The following is a 6725-nucleotide window of genomic DNA, read 5'->3' as shown; positions in this document are numbered from 1 at the left end:
CATAGACACCTTAAGGTTTGAACCTAAAATTTACAGTGATAACCTACCAAATTGATAGCAAGTTTACTATTCAATTAACCAGCTCATTTTTGCAACTATAATTGTATCTTGACATTTCTTGCTATTAATATACTGGAGCGAGTCTATATACAAATGAAAATTTATAATAGAAACCATTAAACAAGGTTTAGAGTTATTCAATCTACATTTATGAATATGAAATTTACCAAATAAAATCAAAAGATTCATTATAAATTCCACAGATAAATTGTTTGAGACAAAATAAAAAATAACATCTTTAGGGGGTCAAATTTCATCTAAAACCTGATTTTTTTTTTGACATACAACGATAAGTCTTGTTCATGATACTCACATTGCTGTAGACAGCGCGCGTTACGTCACATCCTGTCGATTTTCCAGACAAAACGTCTCTTCAAATAAAAACAAAGCATTCTGGCCTTCAAAGGCAATCCATGGGCTCTTGCTTTATGGTTAATTGTTATAATTGATGATTTGTTACAATTTATTGACACATTGGCATTAAAATTACACACTTTAAATGGAAGTTGATGATGAGAACACACTGATTGAGAGTGATCAAACACTTAGGGAAAGGATATGCATAAGTTCACAGACAATCATGAAACACATTAGCAAAATGCACCTTTCAGGTACACAAAGACATAATGCATGTTCCCTGTCTGCTATATGCAATCTCTTCTTTTGTGCAGGAGACAACTAGAGTCATGTTTCAGTTCGACGTGTCTGTCTGTCTGTCTGTCTGTGTGTTTGTCCATGGATAGGTGGTGCTCCTGGGATCAAGAAAAGCTGAGTATCGTCTATGTGTCAGAGAGGCAGAGGGAGTTGGGTTCCCCTGACTCATGCATAAAATATAGATCTCAGGCAACGCAAACAGTTGAGACGACGGATACGCAGCCAGACAGAGCGTCTACTTTGAAAACTGGACAAAGACCCTCAAAGGGTCCAGTGTTTGCTTTGGATATGAACTCATGGTTGGGGAACAAGTGGAGAAGATTGGGCTGACGCTGGTCGATGACGTCCTGTGGGCTCAGTCTGGCCCACAGCCATGGAACTGTCACGAAAGCTCCAATGGATCCGCGAGCGGCCCTGGAGGGCCCGGGCTCGTCACAGGAAGTTCAACAGTGAGTGTGATATGTTCATGTATGTGTGTGAAAGAATGTGCTGGAAGAGTTAGCTCAGTGTAAATAGTCTATACATTTTTTTTTAAATGAAGGTGATTTATTAGCCAGGTGGGCCAAAACATCTTTCCATTTCACAAAAGGTTATGTAAAGATAAAAAGACTGAAAAGTTTGCTGTGGAACCTTCTGTAGCCTCATTTTGATATTTTATTTTTAAGAGTGTAAAAGGCTGCTGAAATGGAAATGTTCTATTATACAATGCTCTATGCTATCAAATTAACACTTTTGATACAACATTCAAATGAGTTAGAATTTCCCCGCTACATTTGCATTTGGGTCTGTGTTCACATTTGTGTGTGAAGAAAAGTGGGGAAAGCATGAAGGGAGTGTGAAGGCATATATCATCCACAATGGCTCCTCTTCTAGCTCTGAGGTAAACACCATGGGTGTTTGGGATCAGGTGTTGGTCATGCTTTGACTCACACTGCGTGCTCTGATTGGCTGAAGGCCAGCATTGGGGATGTTTTTGTTTTCTTCTTTTTTTCCAGATTAATGGCCGACTTGTTTAACCATTGGTTCACTCGGATTTTAAATAACATAGTTTAGCGTGTCTTTAGTCCTAACATAAAATGTTGACCTACAACCAGGGTGCGAATTACAGGGGGGTTGACGGTGGATTGACCCCCCTAATTAACGCTTGATCCCCCCCTGAGGGAGGAAAAAACAAGATGAAGGGGGGGGGGGGGGGGGGGGATTAGGTCAGTTCTTTAAATACTGAGAAATATTTCACTCTGACCTATTTTAAATAATAATGTTAATAATTAAAATAACAGATAATATAAATATACATTTGACCACCCTGAGAAAAAAGACTGAAAGTGGCAGATCTAGAGCACCATCAAGACTTTGTTTTCTTGTAAAATAGGTGTTTGTATCTATATTTAGCTTGAAAATCAAATCAAATTAGACATAGTTTGTAGCTTAACCCACAGTAAAATCTGAAATGTTAATCAGAGAATACTGTAGGTCAGAATACAAATAAATATCACTCAAAATGCTGAAAACTTAAATACGTTTTATTAATAAACTAGATGTATTAAAAAATAAATACATAAATGACTGAAGCATTTAATACACAAATGAACCAAAACAGCTGACCCCCCTGATCGTTAATGTATAATTCGAACACTGCCTGCAACACTAATCAATGGCCATCAAATCAAAATGCTACCCTTGCTCAAAGATCTTTGATCTCAAAAGGATCAAGTTTTTCCTGGCTACACACTTTAAAACTTGTTACTGCTTTAAATATGAAAGTTGAATCAAGTTGACTTTTGAAAATCAATTACACTGACTAAAAACATCAATAACTTCACGTTGAAACTTGATTAACTTACTAAAACTTTTAAAGTGGCGGCATGGTGGCTCAGTGGTTAGTACTGTCGCCTCACAGCAAGAAGGTCACTGGTTCGAGTCCCGGCTGGGTCAGTTGGCATTTCTGTGTGGAGTTTGCATGTTCTTCTCGTGTTGGCGTGGGTTTCCTCCGGGTGTTCCAGTTTCCCCCACAGTCCAAAAACATGCGCTATAGATGAATTGAATAAACTAAATTATCTATAGTGTATGTGTGTGGATGGGTGTTTCCCAGTACTGGGTTGTGGCTGGAAGGGCATCCGCTGCAAAAAACATATGCTGGATTAGTTGGCGGTTCATTCCATCGTGGCGACCTCTGAAATAGAGACTAACCGAAGGAAAATGAATGAATGACTAAATCTTAAAACACATTTAAATGATCTATTTAAAATAACACAGTCTACGGCCCTCTCGCAAGTTATTTCCTCCGGAATATTCAAATGTAGATAACACAAAGCTGCACGCTTTCAAATATTTTATCAACATATTAATATTTAACAATCTTTAAGCAATAGAATATGAGAGGCTGTGCCAAACCTAATGCACATTCAGTCTTTTGCTTATTTTACCAAATTACTTTACTGCTCCAATTTTGTCTTCTGAAATATAAACATTTAAAAATGTATCATAAAAATGTAAATATAAGTTTGGGAGATTTCAAAACCACTATTTTGTATTTTGTATTATACAGTTGAAGTCAGAATTATTAGCCCTGCTGAATTATTATTACCCCCTTGTTTATTTGTTTTTTCCAATTTCTGTTTAACGGAAAGAAGATTTTTTTCAACACATTTCTAAACATAATAGTTTTAATAACTCATCTCTAATAACTGTTTATTTTATCTTTGCCATGATGACAGTAAATAATAATTGACTAGATATTTTTCAAGACACTTCTATACAGCTTAAAGTGACATTTAAAGCCTTAACTAGGTTAATTAGGTTAACTAGGCAAGTTAGGGTAATTAGGCAAGTTATTGTATAATGATGGTTTGTTCTGTAGACTATCGAAAAATATATATAGCTTAAAGGGGCTCATAATTTTGACCTTAACATGTTTTTAAAATTAAAAAATTAAAAACTGCTTTTATTCTAGCCGAAATAAAAACAAATCAGACTTTCTCCAGAAGACAAAATATTATCAGACATACTGTGAAAATTTCCTTACTCTGTTAAACATCATTTGGGAAATATTTTAAAAAAGAAAAATTCAAAGGCGGGCTTCTTCTAATTTCAACTGTATATCATTTGATACTTGAGAGATTCTTGAGAGACAAGATATTGCATTTTCCTAATTTTGTATCAGAGTTGTCTTCTGCAGTCTTGTGTGTTTGTGGCTGAGAGAGAGAGAGAGAGAGAAAGAGAAATACATTATCACCTATACTACATCTTTGGAAAACTGGAGCACCTGCAAGAAACCCATGCAAACACTGGGAGAACATCAAAAATATATACAGAAAGGCATTCCGGCTTGGCCAAACGTGAACCAGGTAGCTTCTTGCTGTAAAGCAACCATGCTAACCACTGTACCACCATGTTGGCCATCATTATGAAACACTGGTACAGAATTATATACTGTAATGTATTATAAAATAAACATACAGAAAGCTAATGTTAGAGCCATTTATACAGAGAGCAGAAGACATGTGATAGCTAAAGATAGGCAGGCACTGTAGCACATGTGTGCATTAGCCTGAGTGGACTGACAGGGTTTGAAAGGAGCAGTAAATTATGATGTTTACTTTGCCTATAATCATCGTAAGTTACTGTAAGTGTTTGTATAGTCAGCCAAGTACAAAATATGCAAATATGGCCAACTTAGAAACGTCTTAATGCATTTTATTGTGACATTTAAGCTTAAGGATTGTAATTATGAGATAATTACTGTATGCTTCACTGTGATTTAACTGCAGGGGACGCTATTTGGTTAGCCACAGCTTAGTCTGCTTGTACTCAAGCAATGATGGTTTGGCTCAGATGAGCATTATCCTGTGAAATTAATCAGATGTTTATTAAATAGGACATGATGCTGATTCGCTGGTACTTTTGTCTGGATCTCGCATCCCCATGTCAGAATTAGTACAGCGCTAACCCTGTTTTTAATACCACCAAGGAAAGCAGAGCGAGATAGAAACAGAGAGATGAAATCCTGTTTTACATGTGACAGAAAAGATTTAGTTCAAGCTCATCAGCCGAATGCCCCGTGACAACAGCAGGAACCCATGACCTCAGAATGCCTCTGCATGGCTAATTAAGGGCAGGCATGTTTTAGCTTAGCAGCAGAGGTGCAAATCATTCGCCTACAAACCGAAACATAACTGCATCTCTGGGAATGTTGACCATGTGCCACGAATTCTGCCTCTGTCACTCCTAGATTATTAATTTCCATCTGCTTCTCATTTGGGGAGAGTCTGATCTGTGCTATGCTATTTATCTCAGACATGCTACGTAGCATTTGTCTGCCTATTTTACAGATGTTGTACATTCGCTGATTTGACATGTTCTGAAGTGTTATTTTAGGCATCTTCTAAACAGATGCAGTTAAAAAAAAAGAGTGCTAGTCTATCTGTTGGGACATCAAGAAGCGTAACAAATGCAGCATCGTGTGTTGTACAGTCTAACACACCATATGACATAAAAATAATCAACAATGAGTATTAAACAGTACCCTATGTCAAATGGATGGGGGAAAATTGGACTGAAAGCATGTAGTTTGAATTCTGCATTAAATCCATGGTACTGTAAACGTAGTATTGTAATTACAGTAATTTCAAGATTAAAAACCAACGAAATTACATTACAATACATCTGCACATGTATGCAGATGCTTGAATATCAGGCCCGTAGTTAGGGGGGTCGTATGGAAGACCAACCCCTCACAGACAAAGGTCCAGAATTTATCCCATACATGAGCTCATTTGTCCTATTTTGACTACTATGTCCTAATGAATTGTAAAAATAACACATCAAAAAAGGCTTTAAGACCAAGCGGAATCCTGTGTTGGCTGTCGGGACAGAATTTGGGACACCGAATTTGGCAATTTTGGTGCCAAATTCGGTGTCCCAAATTCTGAGTGTGGAAAGTTGAATGTGCTGTCCAGTTTGTTATTTGCCTAATAAAAGAAAATAGGCTACAATTTTTACATTTAAAAACAGATTCCCATTTTTTCTAATAAAATATGATGTGATAAATTAGTATTTCTTTAAATAAGCATTTAATTTTATTGACTATATTTTTCTATTATTTCTTTATTCTTTAGGAAATGTTTTTGGTGCATCAAAAAGTGTGACCATGCGACAAGCTAATCCAGCAAAAAAGTGCTTAAATGCAGTATTTAAACTTCATAATTAAATAGAAAATGAGGTGAATAACTGCAAAGAAACTTTTTGAGAAAAAAGAACCACCCCTTTCACCAGGCTGGCTACGGGCCTGAATATCTATATATGCTTTCACATTGTGATGTATGCTGCCTCCAAATCCCATATCCCAAAGACATGTCAGTCAACTTAATGTTGGAAATCCTAAATTTGCACAAAAAAAGAGTCAGAAATCATCTCTTATTGGCTAGTTTTCTTTTTTTTTGTAAAATATTCCAACACATTTAAGATCAATTAGTTTGTGTACCGATTACTTTCAAACACTGAAGTAAAGTATTTGATCAGCCTAAAGTAAAGTGTTTGGTGACACTGCAGGACTGAAACTCATACAAAGGATTGTCTCCATTTTTGGGTTGTGTTTAGTTGCGTCTTAAAATAATGCCTCTGTCTTTCACTGTGGTGTTTCTGCATCTCCATTGTGTCAATAAAGAGACTGAAAGCTAGCTGTGCACTGTAGATAAAAAGATAATCTGTGTGAATTGAACCCCGCTCCACCCGTATTTAAACTAATTGTTAGGAACGCCTCACCATTTCTTACAGATGAAACACACATACACACACACACACACACACAGAGAGCTTTGGGGGCCCTATTTCATTTCAAAGGCTTCTTTCATCTCTGTGAAGAGTGGATCTGGGTAGTCTGGGCTATTATTGCTAGCCTCACATGTAGGCATGTTGAAGAGGTGTTTGTACCAGCAAGACAAAAGGCGGCAGGACTCGATCCTCTCCACATGAGGGGCTTGAAGGTGTCTGAGGGGTGGCGGAAGACCCCA

Source organism: Danio aesculapii, chromosome 19, assembly GCF_903798145.1.
Source record: "Danio aesculapii chromosome 19, fDanAes4.1, whole genome shotgun sequence".
Classification (NCBI taxonomy): domain Eukaryota; kingdom Metazoa; phylum Chordata; class Actinopteri; order Cypriniformes; family Danionidae; genus Danio; species Danio aesculapii.
This window is presented reverse-complemented; position numbering follows the sequence as displayed.